Below are 18,335 nucleotides of genomic sequence, written 5' to 3'. Positions count from 1 at the left end.
GGTGACGAAACTTTTTGTAGAACGTCTAAGGAAAACACGAATTGCGGTGTTATTTGCCATTCAAAAGCTACTTAACCGATTTATTTCAAACTTTGCATACAAATTCTATGTAAAAAATACCTAACTCCTACGTTGAGTTTTCGAGTTTTAATTAAGGGGGGTTTTCACGCCGAAATTTCGTTTTATTTATTTTTTGAAACTATAAGCGGATGCCGTCATTTTGGTGAGAAGAGCATGGCGAGATTTTTTCAAAAATTGCTTTTTAAACCTTTTTGACCCAACCACATTTCATTAACCGAGGCCCGGAAGTCTGGGTCTCATATACCATATACCGACTCAGTTCGACCAGATCGGAAAAAGCCTGTGTGTGCGTGTGTGAGGGTATGTTTGTATGTGGCAAATAATGTCGCTTCTGATTCTCAGAGATGGCTAAACCGATTTGCCCAAACTTAGTGAAAGATACAATCTTCCCGTCGGCTGCCATTGATTTTTTCATCGATCGGATTTTCAGTTCCGGAGTTACGGGTTGAAGAGTGCAGTCACTCAGCAATTAACTGGTACCACCATGATGGCCAAATAATGTATTACATATTAACACATTACTTGGATTTACGGGTCTAAATCAGTAATGACCAATCGAAGTATCTTTGACAGCATTGGGCACCTATGAAGTCCCTAATGCTCCCGAGGAACTTGCCAAATTCCTAATTTAAAGTCACATCAATTTCACAGCGAATTCTTGACCGATTTTTGCAAACTTGATTTCAAATAAAAGATATGACACTTGTTACCATTTGGACCCTTGACCCCATACACCATTGATTTGTTTTATTTACGTGACTTTAAATAAAATTATTCATTCGTCACGTCCCATACACCAGCACAATCGATGAGAGCAAAACGCTAGCAAGAGAGTTTGTTATACTGCAGTTCTATACGAACATGCGAGGCTTATAATGGTGCCATAATTTATATATTGGTGTGTAACAGTTAGGAGGAACTATGCGTCTTGGATATTTTTTTTTTATAATTAATAAATTTATTTAGGCCCAAATGCGGTAGCTCAACGAGGCCGATTGTTTGTTTTTTTTACAATAAATAAAAAAACAGCTACGTTAAATTTTTGGTCTCGTTCAGGCGCAGCTTTCTGCTGCGTGTTGAGATCCTTTTTCTAGGGGGCGAAATATTGCCAGTGTTGTCCACTGCAAGTTGAGGTTCATTTCGTTTGTCTTCTTTCGCGTTATCGTTCACGTCCATGTCCTCATCCGTACTACTTTCCTGCTGCTCGCAGTCGGATGTTCCACTTTGTGTTTTACTCTTAAAGGTCGTTTTAGTATGTTCGTTATCGGCATTTGTTTTCGTTGTTGCTGGTTGTTGGTGCTTGATCCATAGATGTTGGTTTTGCAGCTGTTAGTGGTTTAGCGTAAGATGGTTGGGTGCTGATTTCAGTTGGATTTGAGTTTTCCTTAACAGTTTCTACGCAAGGTTTTTCGAGGTGCAGCTTCTTCGTGCAGAACTGGCACGTAGGAATTTGCCCTGGGTACGTGACTAGTGATGTCTGTTGAATGAGAGCATCGTCCCTTCCTAACACTGTGAAGCTTAAGTAAGAGGGAATTGGCTTGGTCACACGCATTCTCACCACACGAACACCGTTAGGGATGCCCGGGAAAAAATTCCTCCATGTATCATGTGTAACGGAGTCTACTTCTCCGTATTTTTGCAAGCATTTTTTAATCGCGCCGTCGGGGGTACGCGTAGCCAAATCATGGACCCGAACTTCTACAGCGCCTTCTCGATGTATACGGGAATGCTATATTTAACATTGCCGCATTCGGCGGTGTGCTGCATGTTGTTTCGCGAGGCGAATGACTCAGCTTGGTTAATGTTGTTGAACGAAATCAGCACGCAATGTTTGATATGATGCATTTGTAGGGTTTTCACTTCAGCCAGATTGAGTTCCATCTGCACTTTTAATAACTGTTCCACTTCCCGAATGGCTGGTCTTACGGGGCATTTTGAAAAATCAACAGCAACACAGTTCGGCCGCATCTGGGTTGCTTTTTGCTGGGCACCGTCACTCATCACTATATCGCACAGTAGGTATAGGTTATTGTTATATGGACTGCTTGTGTGATAGGCACCGATTGATTTTAAGGTAGAATTGACTGTTTCACTTGCGCGGGACAATTTTTTGCTTCTGCTCAGGGCGAGATGTGAAGACAAACTGATCTTGGATAATATGTATATATCACGATGTTTTTAATGTATAAATATTCTATGGAATAGTGAATATATTTAGGAAGAAAATTTAAAGCGAGCACAAGTAAATTATATCTAAACGGTCTCAATAAATAATTAAGCGGTCATATAGAACACACGAACTCAAAACACAATTTACACACACGTTAGGAAAATAGGAAACGCTCGGGACTAGGAAAGTAAGAAATAAAGACTAATGGAAGAGGAAAATTGCGAGTGAGAGGGAAGCTACTGGGTTAGGATAGACAGACTACGAATCACTTTTGCTTAACACGTCAAGAAAGGCAGACATCACAGTTTACAGTTAAAAGAAGATAAACCATTGGAAATATTGAAATAAAAGTGAATAGTAAAGTCAATAGAGGTGTGATACAAAATTAATTAAATAAACACCGAGATGGAATCAGGTATGAAATGAAAATAAGAGCTTTCCCAGTAGCAAGCCTATAAGATTCCCCTCCCTCGTCAATATTATCCGATTGTAGGACCCATTATATTAACTCCTAAAGCTATCGGAGTGGCTTATAGTCCGAGGCATGGTGTCCCTTGAACGATCCGTCGTCGATAGTGGCACCATCATCGCTAAAAGCACGTCAAAAGTGCCCATGAGCACACTGAACCAGTCACGAGGTTCCATCGAGAACTCCGAGTCATCAGCAGATAGCTGAGCCCAGCCACGAGATTCCAGAGTGCCCTTGAATCGCCGGCCTGTCGCCGAAGATCAACCATTAGAAACAGCAGTGATCGCCTATCGACCCAGCCACCCAACAGCCCACGTGTAGCATCGCCACACCAACAGCAGACCTTCGCAGCAGCATCCCGTCGTAGTAGCCATCGCACCAGTAGCCGACCGTTTCCCGCTTCGTCCCAGCGTTCACCGGCCGTGCTTGTATACACCCACACTCACACACAAAATTGTAAAATACAATAAATCATTGGAAATAGTGAAAAGACCGTGTTTGTTCTTCTAATTGGGACAGAGTGACATTGAGCCCTGAAGCCTCCGTGCTTCAAAATCCAGTTATCCAAAAAAAACAGGCGCCCATCCCAAACGGTCCCCGTGGCTAGACTAGGGACTAGGAACAATAGAAACCGCGACCCTCCGGTCCGGCAAGTAACACACTCCCATTGACTGCAGATTCAATTTTATTTAGATATGATTTTTGATTTCGGAGCGACGACTGGGTGCTATAGTTGATCAGAGATGTGAAAATTCGCCTCGTATGCAGTTATGAATGTACTTCCGTCATTGCTAACAAGCCCTTGCATCCGGTAATCAACAACTTTTAGTTCCCTTCAATAATTGCTATTATTGCTCGTATACGCGTATTTTACAAACAATCCGATGTGAACAAAAAAATCTTGATTTATAATATTTCATGCTATCATAACTATTAGTCTATATCTAGAATTATCACTTTATGATTTTCAACCCAATAAAAATATGGAAGAGCAGAAATAACGAAATCGGTTTGAATACTGTTGCCATAAATATAGTGACCCTATCAATTACGCAGAGAAGATTAACTTTTCTAGGCAATATTTCCACAGACGGCTGTTTGGAACCCATTTTTTTCGAGTGATCTTATACCAGAAGTCTAACTGAAAAACTACATCATAAATTGTGCCCTACAGGTCGCATCGTTTTTGCTTAGAGCGAATCCTAGACCTTATACTCTTTGAAACAACCAACTCCGTGACACCTATAGAAGAGTCTGATGAATCGTCATCTTTCCATTAAGTAGGTGAAGCATCAAAACTTCCCGTCTACCTTATCCTTTAACCTTCCCTGTGAACGATGGAGATGGGGGCGGCCAGCATTGGTGGCTATCATGCTATTGAGATTTTAGTATGGCTCGGTTTGGTATGAATTCCTACTCACCGTTTCCTAAGTAACTCTTATTAAATAATCAGAAATCAAACATGATAAAGTCAGTGTGCAATCCGCCAAAATCATCGTCACAACGCAACACAACGCAATATGAGGATACTTATAATAATAAATTGGTATTATTTTTGTAATATTTCATTCATTATTAAACAGAAAAAGTAATATTTTTAAATTTATTTTTGTGATTCGATTGTACGTATGTTTCGATCTTACGTAAGCTAAACGAAGCGAAGGTGTACGTACTATCGAGGTATGCTTGTACCCCTTAAGAAAAGTCACTGATGCAACATTGCTTTGACGACATTGGCCGCCTACGACGATTCTCAATTCCATATAAACAGGAACTGCAAAATGTTAGAAGGGGGAGTAGAGGAAAATTCAAAAATCGAATATGTAGTTTTGATGCCAAGTGTCTTAAAAGTTCATGTAGCATTGAGATTTCATGCAACTCCAAAAAAAAATTGATGAAAATTGATATTTAGGACTTGATTGATTGGCACAATTTTGCCTTCCATATAAAAAGGTAAGGTTACGCCATCACTCTGAAAATTACCAACCTAATTCAGGCTATATTTTTGACTATGCATTCTGGATTTTTACATATCGCACCACCATCTCCTCACCACCCCATCAAGACCCCCTCGGATCCCTTTCCATCACACCCTTCTCATGCCACAACCCCATCGCACCTCGTCACTGTTGTGTTATCTTATGACAAACGCCATTTAGCACATTTCGAGAAAATGATTTTTAAAGTTTGAGATTAAATATCTTGAAACTTATAAATGTTGGAAACAAATCAAAGAAGTAAATTGATGTTTCTATCTATTCTGTATTAGCCTCTCAAATATTATGAAGATCGGTTGACTATCTTGAGTGTTTTTACTAAAATATAAACAAAAACCGCACTAACACGTTTCATATCCCTAGTAACAATTGAGGTTTTATGGTAGTTTTTAACCCCTCATAAAACATAGATTGCACTTGTAGCATGCGATAAACCTTCAATTGTTACTTGGGAGGTGTGTATCGACCACAAAATTTGTATGACGTATCATATGGGTCTGAAAAATTTTCGACCCAAATAAAGCATCAATTATTAACTTTTATTGATATATTCTGCTTAATTGGGTCTAGAAACAATCGATGAGATGCATTTTAAAGGACATCATAGTATAGTATTTTTTGAATACAGTGTTGCCAAATATGTAATATTTCCAGTTTAAAACTAAATATGCGTTTCGTAATACATATATTATCATTTTGAAAATTATTATGACATTGTGTTCCCCAGATACTTTTACACATTATAAATCTAAAACTCCAATATAACTCTAGCCAGTTCCAAGATATAGTGATTTGAAGCAAAACACTGACAATTTCTTATCACTTTTCTTGCTATACCTCAGTCACCAAGCAAAAATTTCAAAATTTTGAGAGCACCCTTTTGTAGAGATTTAATAATGTGGTATACCTAACTCAGTTTACCCCAAAATGGCGTTTTTCATAAGATAGCGCACAGTGGCACGACGAGTGACAAAAACCCAATAATTAATGTCTTGTAAATCTTTTGCAAATATTTATATTTTCTCTCAGATTGAATAAAATTATCTCAAAATTATACGATAATCGGATGAAAATTGTATTTTTAACATATCGTTGAAGCAATTCATGAAAATTGTTCCTTCCTTCAAACTTCAAATGGCGATATCTCAAGAACTTGTGCTTTGGAAAGAAAAATGATTGAGTTAGACTATAGATTTGATTTTTTTTTGTGTAGAAATCATCTGCGTTTACTCTGTAAGCAATTGAGAAATTGAATGTCATTTCAGTAATGTATCTTTATACGTCTTACAATTTTTGAGATGGTCTCTCATGGATCACATATCATGAATCTGACTCAAAAAATAGTGTAGTTTCAAGATAAACAGGCCTCATCTTGCGCATTTTACGCCTAATATTTTATATCTATGTTTTTGAAAATACCCACATGGAGACGCCCTGTAACTCACAAATCTTCTTACAAATTGGTTGCCGAAACAACATCATATTACTGAATAAATAGTGATTTTTACTAGTTTTATCTACTTTTTCTACTATCCGATGCGATTGGTTACTATTATTAATGTGTATATTAGCTCTTTAACGACCGACGCCATCAAATGGGGTTACACAAAAACAGTCGAAAAAGAAAATATTGAATTTCAAAATTTTGGATTCAGCGATCCAAAATTAGTCAAAAACCCAATTTTTAATCACATGAACCAACTTTTATAATTTTGTCATAACTTTGTATGATGAGGTGCCACTGTGCAACGTTCAAGATATCGAAAAAACTGTAGTACATTTTGGTCCAAATCTTGGAAACAGCTTAAGATATCTCCCAGTAAAATTACTCAATATATCGTGCACGGTTTCCATGATTTTTAAAACAAAATATCCCCTGTTTTCAGTCAAGCCCTTTAAATGAAAATATTAACTCATCTTATCTCATTATTTTTGCCATGATTCTTGTTTATTGTTACATATTTAAAATAAACCAAACCAAACCTTTTATAATTTTGTCATAACTTTGTATGGAGAGGTGTCACTGTGCAACGTTCAAGATATCGAAAAAAACTGCAGTTTCTATGGTTTTTAAAACAAAATATCCCCTGTTTTCAGTCAAGCCCTTTAAATGAAAAGATTAATTCATCTCACCAACTCGAAATGTTATTTTTAATGGCAGAGAAATGAATTCGACGATACGCCAACGCAATTCTGAAAAAACGGGTATAATCGGGAACTCACAAATCTCTAGCAACACATGGTCATTGCTTCAAGTTTACAGTTTCAGACAGAGATGGTTTCATTACAAACAAGTTGCTATTCAATCCGTCCACCAAAAACTGTGGAAAGTTAGCTCATATGACCCTAATCACGCTATTCTAAACTTTCTCCCCTCATGTCATTGCTCGTCCTTTAGTACTATGACTCTTAATATTAAAATATTTCACACTTTCCAGTCCCTTGCTAATTGAGTGTAATTACAACACAAAAACTATTATCAACCACAAATGACACAATCTTTCATGACGTTACAACGATTTGACGAAACTTCATTCCACAAATATGTTACAACTTTATCAATTGAACGCCTACATCAAAACTTATTTCAGATTCAGAAAGTAGACAAAATTTCACGAAAGATTCAATCAACATTAACTGAACATACCGGAAGAGGATTGTTTTATGACCGATAATGTAACGTGACGTTACAACGCGTGACAAATTAAAACTTTCAACGTATTTCAATAAAAGTCGCATCATCAAATTCTAGTATATTCAGTTTATGTTGATTGAATCTTTCATGAAATTTTGTGTACTTTTCGAATCTGTAATAAGTTTTGATTTAGGCGTTCATTTGATAAAGTTATAACATATTTGTCGAATGAAGATTCGTCAAATCGTTGTAAACGTCACGAAAGAATGTCAAATTTGGTGTTATGTTCCTATTGGAGTTTCCCGTGCCCTGCTTTAGATATCTAACTGAACAGTCGTCCACTGGGACTGATTCCGATATATCAGAAGTGCGACTGTAATCCCATCCTTCGAGCACAGGTAAAAATGCTGGTTGCTTGCATGCTACGGATATCGTTTTTTTCTTGGACGGCGCACAGTGGAGTAACTTATTTATTGCTGATATTGCTGTTATTGTGCATTAATATGTACAAAAAATAGACAATAACTAGTTTTTGGAACAATTTGGCATCTACCCACCTATCAGTGCAGAGGTCAATTTTCTATATCCTTTCGAATACTAGTAATTTCGAGGATATATTTGTGAATACATTTGTTTTTCTAGTTGCATAAACAAATGATCAGTGGAAAAGAAAGAAGGAAAGGGACGCCTGTCGCGTATTCATAGAGATACATTTTTCCAAACATAGTATTTTCCCTTACAGCATTTCGGTGTACCTCAAATTAGCAAAAATTTCAAAATTTTCAAATCGCTTGGAATTTGTGGATCGGACAAGTCCGGAAGAGTTCTTATGTTTTTGGATAGCTGGAATCTTGTTTTATAATACTGCATCAGCAACTTTGCCTAGCCGTTTAATATAACTTTTTTTTCATTCAAGTTTGGAATAAAATGTTTCAAAAACGTGTTTTTTAAAGTTGGTCAAGTGCACAGCAACACTACTCTTTTCAGTTAGTTTTAGGCTGAAGTTATACGAATGTAATAATATTGTCTTATTTAATACAGTTATCATCACTAGAAAGCGATATTCCTGGATACACAATGAAAATGGTTAAAAAAAACTTTAAAGTATCACCATTTTGCATCAATGCCAAAACTCTTTAACAATTTTCGACATATTCATAATTTTGCCACGTTATACAGTACGCTTCTAGGTATGTAAAAAAATATAACGAAACAAAAAATCAAAAAAAATATTTTGGTTATTGGCCAGGAATTTGTTTTAGTTACTCCTCTGTGGCGGCGCGTGAATATTTCCTCAACTAGAAAGAAATTGGTGCGCAGTTTGTGGTTGTGGTGATCACTTACATGAACGATTTATATTATCCAGGCTCGACGGAAATGTTGTTTCAAAGATAACATTAGGCCAAGAATTCTACAGTTGCTGTTGTAAACACAATTCTCGGGCACGATTTAACGACCATATGATATACTGGTTCGTGCGACGCGGATGTGAGCCAGGTCGTTGGGTATAAGATTAACCCCCTTCGGCGCAGCGTCTCGATGCGGAAGAGCGTATTCATCATTCAGTCAGCTGAAATCAGAGGTTTTGAGGTACATGTGCGAACTAACTTACTTGGACAGACTAATTTGTAAATCAATGTTTCACTAGTAGTTTCTTTATCCTGACAAAAAGCTTATCAACTAGATTATATTGCTTTGATTAATAATTCCCAAATTATAAACAGATATTTTGTGACAAGCACAAACAAACAAAATGGACAGTGAATTAAATACGCGGCAAACATACTTGAATCATGTGGTCGGTGTTAAGTCAGACCGGACTAAGTGACAATTTATTGATTTCGAGAAAAATGAGTTTATCGCAGCATCCTTTACATACTCATTTCACCCTAGTGAGAAATTTTGGTTTTTACCAAATTTTCCTCCTTAGGGTGAAATATAGCATAATCCTTTACATTATAATTGAAAATAATTTTTTCCAATATTCTTGTTTATTGTTACATATTTCAAATCTAGTCGAATGTAGCTGATGACATTCTTTATCCAGTGCTATCATTGATGTTTTGCGACTTAGTCCGGTCAGACTTAACACCGACCAATGTAGTGATGCTGGTTAATTTTGTTTCAGAAACTTTAAGCTGATATGACAAAGCAGATGAATTTGGTAGCATATTGGATTGCGCGGTAAGCCAAAAAAAACAGGTATAGATAGGTATGTGACATTGGAGTATTTAATTTGTATTTGGTATAACTATACTGCCCATTAGAGTGGCTCGAAAATGATATTTTTCAGCACAGCACTTTTTGAGTTCCCTTTGTGGTCCCAAATGCTTGTGCAAAGTTTGGGAGCGATCGGTTGCTTCCCGGGTTTACGCATTGTGTTCAAAGTTTGTATGGGATTTTATATGGAGAAATCAATTATTTTGCATTTACGCTGATAAAGATAGCTATTTCACTCAATATGAAAAACCAGCTATATAAAACGATAATTCAGACCTTGGTTAACAACTTTGTCGAAGACGGTAACTAGCTACGAGTTTCCAAAAAAATGTTATAAAGATTTTAAAACTTATGGTTCAATCCAAATGCAGAAATTGATTATTTTTTCCAACACTGCCGGTGCACCACCGCCATCGACATTAAAAACTTAAATAAATGAGAATATATTCATCGCAGAGACTTGGTACCTTTGAATGAAATGTTCAGAATGAATTTCTGAATATCATAGACGTAGTCAGAAAATGAAAAGAAGAGGGGAGGGGCATGTGTACTACCCAGTCCCTTTTTAGATTGTTTTGTATAAGTGCCCGCTAGTTTAAATCATTTTGAAGTTTTCCCATACAACCACGAGCCACTCTACTGCCCATACAAGCATGTCCCATGTTGAAAAAAAGCAAGTCGAGAAAAACGCTGTTCATGATTTACATTTTCATTGACCTTATGGATGGGACAACCATGTTTTGGTATTTTTTCGATATTCTCTAAACAAACCTGGTAATCTTACTTGTGCATTGATTCGATGGTGATACAAAATGCAATCCAACAGATAACTCGTTTTCGACAAAAATCCATATGGGACTCTTAGGTTTTTATGGGCAGTATAGTAACTACAGGTAATAGTGTCAGAGAGACGAGATACAAAGTGTGTAAAAACAGTCAAACGGCAATACTACCTTTATTCCTATTCAACATTAAAACTTTGGCAACGATTTCTGCGGATAGCAGTTAGAATACTTCCAATTTTATTTTTTAATCGTATCGTATTGTGTTCGTTAGATTTGTTAATGAATTGATGTGAATTTCAAATTAAATAGACGGTGAAATTCCTAAACTTCTACCTAACCCTCAAAAAGGCAATCTAAAATTGTGACTTCAAGAAGTATCGCTTCTAAGACCCAAAGAAATCAAAAGCCTCTTTTTTGTCGTTTTATCAGTGAGAGAAACGCTAACCCGAAATCGCTCGATCATTTGTATTGCAAATTACAATGAAACTAGAGAACTGTAACTAGCTGGGCCTCTGAGACCCCTTTCCTTTTTAGAGGGTTAATAATAAATAGGTTGTATAATGTACCAAAATACCACGATTTGACAAAATACTAACGAAAATTTAAGTTTTTGCATGGATGATACTTCCCCTTCATCAACTGAGGCTTGAGCAATGTTTATTTACTTTCCTCGGTTGGTCTGTTTGAATATAGTTTTGGTTTCACACTATTTGTCGTTTTTCCTATTCTCTCTGGTAAGTGGATATAATCAGCTGTGGCAATGAAGTTGAATACTGTTCCAGCTGCATGGTGCGTTGGTTGGTATTAAAATTTGAGCGATGGAAATCTAGATAATTTGCTCTATGTGTTATGTTTGGTTTTGTATTGTAGGTAAGGAAGTTGTGCAAATTATCTGAATATGGTTTTCCAACCGATTTGATTTTCAAAAATCGTACAAATTTGCAAATTACAAATTTCAGTTTACAAGATAATCGCTGTTGATTAACTATCGCCAACCGATGATATATTGCAGATTCCTAGAATTCCATTTCCATAGCCTGATATTGAAGTAGAATACTTCTAACATTTCAATATAGGGGCCCGTTTCAAAGTATAACCCAGTTTTCAAACGCGAATAACTTCCGTTGTACTGATCGAAATCGCTATATTTTTGCTCTACCTGATCGTAAATATGTGCACGTATATTGTATTTGATTCTGTAAAATGTATGATTACTATAAATAACGGGAATAATGTATTTTGTGAAAGTCGTAAATATCTGCGATGATTGGTCCGTACAATTCAACCAAGCAGAGAGCGTCGCTAGGACTGCCCCTTTACCATCCAATGATCCGAGACGCACTATAAAAGCGGCACGTAAGAAAAAATCGTCAGTTTGCTTTCTGACCTCGTAGCAATTGCTACGTTTCGTCAGCTCGAAGCAATATATTCCATGACTGCCACCAGGCATCATTTCAATGATGTACAATGATCACAGACCACAGAAAAAACAGAACACTCTTTCGGAGCTAAATAAGCGAATTTCAAGTGTTTCCCGGCAGTGGGGTGGCTGGAAGAGAAAGATTCCGCTCTCTTGCTCTTTCAATTATGTGTGGCGCTCTCAAATAAATTCACCACGGCGCGCTCCAGAGTGCACTTCGGCGGGTGTATGTACTGGACTCCAGTGTATACAATACACTCACCGCACTGCACTCTGGAGCGTGCCGTGGTGAATTTATTTGAGAACGCCACACATAATTGAAAGACCAGTAACTGGAGTGTACATTGAAGTGTGCTTTTGGTTAGTTTTTTTCTGGCAAGCGGTAATGCGGGTGCGATTGACGATTTGATTAGTACTGGCTGTGTGAAGGAGATTATGTTGGTTTATTGAAGCTTAAGTTTCTGCTGATGATTCGATACTCGGGGCAAACGGGTTAAAGGTTTCACATATTATCGTATATGCTGCTATAAACACAGTTTTATAACGATCTGTAGAACTAGATTCATTGTACAACATGTGCATAACGGGGTTTCAATCTAACTTATTTTGTTTGCGAATTTCACTGCTCAACAAGTGAAATGCCCCGTTAAAAGTAATGTCATGGTACTGCATTCGTTGTCGGTTATTATCATACGTGACAATTGCAGGGTTATTGTGTAGAAACCTGGTTGGTTAAAGTTTGAACATATTATAATTTATTTTATTTTTGCATACCATGCTTTAAAGTGGCCTATTAATAATATGTAATTATAAATACCAGATACACCTGATAGCTGATTTTAATGTAACCATGCCGAAGATGGTAAAAATTTCGAATTATCAGCCTAAGTGTATTCTACTTCACTTCGGTTATGTCTCTGACATTACCTACCCATCTTTTTTATTAATTTTGAAGATGTTTTAGCCTGAAATTCGTTCGCTTCCTTTTCGGGTTGGAAAAATCTCTTTAGAAATATCTCTAACCCTATGTGCGGGATTGGGAATCGAACCCAGGTGAACTACGTACAAGACAATCGATTTACCAACTACGCTATGCCAGGCTCTAAATTGAAATAAAAATCAATAGGGAAATCTAGAAAGATATCGTCTACAGAATCCTGCGAGATATGACGATCGTTGTAAGGTTGTAGAACTTCTTACGTCTTATTCAGTTCAGATTTGATGCTACACTACGCAAATCGAGGGTTCCGATCTTTTCCTATTCGATGTGAGATATTTTTTCTTCGTTTACGGGCGCCTAGAACTAATTATGGTAGTAACCCAAGTAGCAATTAAAATGGCACAACACGCTACAAGTGCAATCAACATTTACAGTGTGACTTCAAAAAAGCCATAAAATAGGTGCCATAATTATCAATACATTTATTATTAGCATGTGTCGTGTCTCTAACAAATGTTTAACTGATAAAAATTTTAATTTGTTTTGAGGCGCGCTCATGAAACTATGTTCCCGTTCTATTTATCCACCTAATTTTGTTGATTTCTCTAATGTTTCACTATTGAAATAGCGTTACCGGGCTTTATATACCTTAGAATGGGATGAATCCACTTTAGATGAAGCCTTACTAAAATAAATGAAAAATGTTGTTTTCGAAATCGTAGTTTTTGCTCTCTGGTATAACTCCTTGTAAATATAAGAAAAAACAATGCAGTCTGATTTGAGGAATTCCACGAAGATCCGTTCGAAAATCTTCAAAATCGTGACCGACTATCCTATATTCCTATGAAACTTTACAGGTTTCGCCGGTATGGAAAACTAAACATTTTCCAAAGTCAATAAGAAGATTTTGACTCAAGCGCAATTTTTTAAAAGAGCGTAGACGTTTCTACGTGCATTAATTTCAAAATTTTGTTGTTCAGTTACTCCATAGGCCTATTTACACCCTCGGTGAAAATGAACGTGAACTCGATGCGCTCCAAATTGTCTTTTTTTCACTCACTTATTGGTGCATATAAATTGATGAAAATTGAACTAAACGATAGTACATTAATATACTTAGCGAATCCATGCATAATTATTCGATAGAATTGAATCAATGAAATAATATTCATATTCCCCGATCATTTTAAGTATTCCACGGTGAAATATGTTCGCAGTGGATATTCCCCTTTTGCACCTGGAGTGTGAACGCGACGATGGACAGAATTGATGCGGAGTGGTGAATATAAGTACCATCGCTGTTCACGGTGAACGTTTGCCTTCGAATACCAGATTGCATTATGACAAACTGTAAACTGTCAGTTGAGCGTGAAATCGCTATTCGCTGATGAAACTGTTTATTTTAAGGTATTGTGTTCGATTACTTTGGATTAATATTCTTATGTTCAATAATCAAGCCGGATAAAACTAAATTCTCTGCGTGAAAGTTCAGTCAACCTAATACTGGTTTCGGTAAATTCAGACAGTAATAATTTGAGATTACGCACCACTGATTTGTATACGACAATAAAACAAACCTCTAAGAGAAGCAACGCGCTAGATTCCACTGAGAATCCCAAAAAAATGTTTCGAAATCATCCAACACAGGTCCAATTACGGAAGCCTGCTGAACGGTCTGCTGGGCGTCGCCCAAAACGTTGGTCCAACAAAGAACCACCATGGGACGATTTTAAAGCATGGATTTCTAAGGGGGGTGAATTTTGCACACGTTGCAAGTAGCAAAAATGCACAACTTTTTATGCGCACGACACCAACCCAGTCAAACCATTCGGAATTTGATTCGGAATCCTGAATGGAGTCAGTATGGATTCCAGCTCAAATGTAACAACCGATTCCGAAACCGATTGAGTCGGAATCGGTTGTTGCATTTGAGTTGGAATCCATTCTGACTCCATTCAGAAATCCGAACCGGTTCCGGAATGGGTTTAACTGGGAAGGAGCGTGCATTGTTCAATCAGCAGCAGTATTATGATTGTCATCATGCGCTCTAGGTATATTGTTTAGCAAGCCAATCAGAAACTAGCTGAACCTTGTTTCATGCATATTGTTAAACTATAAATATGCTTATTCAAACGCATTAAGTGATTCAGTTTGTTATACATCACCGCACAGTAAACATTTTTCTCTTGTTTGCTTGGTGGAAACATCATTCAGGATCTTCATTGGGCTTCCTTGTTCGGAGTTCTTCTTAGCCGATTCGCTTAAAGGCTGTTCAGTGCAACTACTTTGTAAAGAATTATTAGCGCTGTTCTTTTCAGAGCGATGCAAAGTGCTGACTACAGTGAAGATCCTATTTTATTAGTCACCGTGTTTGTCTGCTTCCGAATTTTTCTACAACAGATTTTGTCGGGTCAAAACCGATTTTGTTGGCCACATTTAAGACAAAGTCTTTTGATTTAATTCCCCTATGTTACACGATGGACTTAAAGCGAAAGCCTTTGCATAAGTTTGTTAAGAATTCAAAATGTCAATGCTCTCAAAGTATTTAAAAAGTTTCGATTTTTTTAAACTTATGTGACAATAGACTGATTGCGAAGAGTAGTTTAGGGTTTTATATCATACCTTAGATAGTCCAAAACAATATGAAACAAATATGTTTAGATTTCGTCAGTCTTAAATAAATAATTGGATTGACAAAATCGGTCATTGTATTCATTCTAAAAATTACAGAGAGAATCACAGGCATCTACAGGAAAATGTAGTTTGTAGCTAATCGATTAGGTGCATCAAATTTTATAGCACCCCGCATTGAACTGAAATATTTGTTGATTAAATGAAATTTCTTCATTTTCCCAAATTATTGTAATTTTCAAGAGTTTAAAATTTTGCGCTTCCAGGAATTGTAGCTGATATCAATTTCTAACGATTTTTGTATTTAAATATTGGGATAGAACAAAAAGTTTTTTTTTGCAAAACATGCGAAATTTCTGTATTTCCACGTATTTTTGTGAATATGGTGTACGAAAATATGTAAGTCATCGCATCGAATTGAAAATTATATGGTAAATAAGCAAAGAAGTAAAAACAATATAGTTGTTTTCGCTGTCTAATTCACGACTGATAAGCCAAAAGATACCCTTTACAAAAAAAACTAAATAAGCAAAATTACTGCATTTCAATGAAATTTTCATTATTTTTTAGAAAATATTTATTCTTTCGGAAACTGTAGATGTGTAATGTAGCTTGAGAAAAAATAATGTGCGGATAATTAAAACAATTTCACCATGATGATTTACACCAAATCCTTTCTGTGGCGTATTCTCAGCTACATATAGATTGAAATATAAACAAAGAAAAAAAATCGATTTTTTGTGACCGTGCGATAATTTTTGAGATATTTGGAGTTTGACTCCAACATAAACAAATAATTCGTGTAATTATGCCCTTTTTAAAAGTTATTCGCGTTACCCCATCATAAAATGTCAACAACCTAATGTTTATCGTTTTAAAGATGTAAAAGAAACTTTTTCAGTGTATATGGATCATAGGGAAGCTTTCAATGAAAAAGTTTTCCTAACAGCATCTTTAGACATATTTTCTAATTCATACTATTTGCAGTCAAAAATACAATTTTATATTTGAATACGAAAATTCGTGCAAAATTCCGTTCGAAATTTCGTGCTAAATTCCGTGCGCATCTCCGTGCGAAATTCCGTGGAAAATACCGTGCGAAATTCCGTGCAAATTTCTGTGCGAAATAGCAATTTAGCACGGAATTTAACACGAAATTTCAAACGGAATTTCGCACGCAATTGCGATATTCCGTGCGAAATTCCGTGCGATATTTCCAAATTCCGTGCGAAATTAGATGCGAAATTCCATGCGAAACTCCGCGCTAAAGATCGTTCGAAATTTCGTGCGAAGTTTCGTGCGAATTTCCGTGCGAAAATCCGTGCGAGTTTCCTGTAACCCGCCAAAAGGCGGGGTTGGGCAGCAGTGGGTTAACTCTGGAAGGTCTTTCGCGAGATGAATACGGGCGACGGATTGGAAACAAGAGAAAAAATTAGGCAGGCCCATTATCATGGCAATTTTTGCTATGCTAGACACGTGCCAGTTATGCACCAAAGAAATGAGTTAAAGTTCCCTTCACAGAATTTCAAAAGATTTCATATCATGTCCACCCAATCCTTGACTCTAAAAATAGATTATCTCGTGCTGGTATCGTTGCGAGGGATTTTTTCTTCATCGAAAACATCTTGTTATTTCCAACTCGAACAATTAATCCAAATAAAGCTGCACGTTACGCTAAGTTGCTCATCCTCGCAGCCGGGCAGCATCCTACTGTCTACAGCGAATCTTTCAAAGATTTGAGAAGTTTACACGATGATAAGATGTTATCTATTTTTCGTTCACGATGATGGGAACGGCTCGTGAGAAGAACCATATAAAAGCAATTGACCATCATAGCTACCGTCTTACTTTTGCGGTTTGCTTGCAAACCTCGAACCCAGGTGGACCCAAGTTGCGAAACTATTTCTTTAGTGAATCTCTATCGGGAGTAGTGACAATCTGCCATAACCAGTGGACGGTGCCAAAGCGACAAATAAGTGAGGTAAGTCATTTCACAATTTACCGTAACGTGTATTTCATGGTGATGAATCAGCTGCGTTTATTGTACTCAATCATTTTATTAATGATTGAATAAATTTGTTGTCAATCCTGCTCAGTTAAACTAACCGGAAAGTGAGCCGGAATTTTGGTTGGTGGTGTTCAAATGGATCTGATGAGTAGCTGAATTGAGGCCCATGATTGTTGGTGTTTGATATGGATACTCTAGATAACTTTCACAGTACTAGATTAGATCGGAGACATGGTAGTATTTGGTGCATAGTTTTTCCCAGTTTGAATACATATTATCGAAAGATATACACTTGGATTTGTATTTGTTGGAATTGAAGGATCCATAGTGCCAAATTTTGGGGATGTCCAATGAAAATGATGATTGACAAAACTTCAATTCTCATAATATTTAATGTGTTCTTATCAAACGATTCAAGTCTAATATATTTCTGGAATTTGAATACTATGCGATCTGGAATATGAACAATATAAAATCTTATACCACCTAATAGTGTTATGATATAAAGCAACATGGCATACTTTTGTTTCTATGACTAGCGGTATCATAGGTTTTGACTCTCTCATGTAGACAGCTTATACAATCGCTCCGAAACACAACTATCTAATACAATGAATAAGTCTAGGGGAAAGTGAGGCAATGTCGCCACGTGGGGCGAGTTGAGCACCCTTGTTTTCCAAGAATCTATGAACAATTTTTGATTTTTTTTTTGCATTGCGCGAATGCTCCGTCAGTCATCATTAGATGATGTAATAATTCAATTGCGAAATAAATGAAATCTTTATCACGAAAAAATTCAAAATCTGACCTGATGTAAAATGACTGAAAACGTTATATGAATCAACCTGTATGAAAAAAGCATTCGCATGACGTATGTGTGCGGTAATTGTAAAATGCATAGATCTTCAGATTATTTAACCTCTTTCCAACTATTTCAAACATAAAAATCATTTAACAATGTCAATGTCAATGTCAACAC

At 36.7% G+C, this 18,335-nt stretch overlaps 1 protein-coding gene across 2 annotated transcripts in view; it reads left to right on the top strand.

Annotated features, from left to right (window-relative positions):
• The window catches only part of LOC131689056 (synaptic vesicle glycoprotein 2C-like), a 99,628-nt gene that overhangs the window by 14,291 nt on the left and 67,002 nt on the right, over positions 1 to 18,335 (top strand). The window contains exon 1 of one of the 2 annotated variants that reach the window (XM_058973819.1): positions 17,183 to 17,329. The exons of the other annotated variant lie outside the window; for it this stretch is intronic. The gene's annotated coding sequence lies outside the window, so the exon portion shown is untranslated. Of the gene's footprint in view, positions 1 to 17,182; positions 17,330 to 18,335 lie in introns of those variants that run through there. 2 annotated transcript variants of the gene reach the window in all.

This window comes from Topomyia yanbarensis, chromosome 3, assembly GCF_030247195.1.
Source record: "Topomyia yanbarensis strain Yona2022 chromosome 3, ASM3024719v1, whole genome shotgun sequence".
NCBI classification, from domain to species: Eukaryota; Metazoa; Arthropoda; class Insecta; order Diptera; family Culicidae; genus Topomyia; species Topomyia yanbarensis.
The sequence above is the reverse complement of the archived record's forward strand: the minus strand, read 5'-3'. Positions and strand labels throughout refer to the sequence as shown.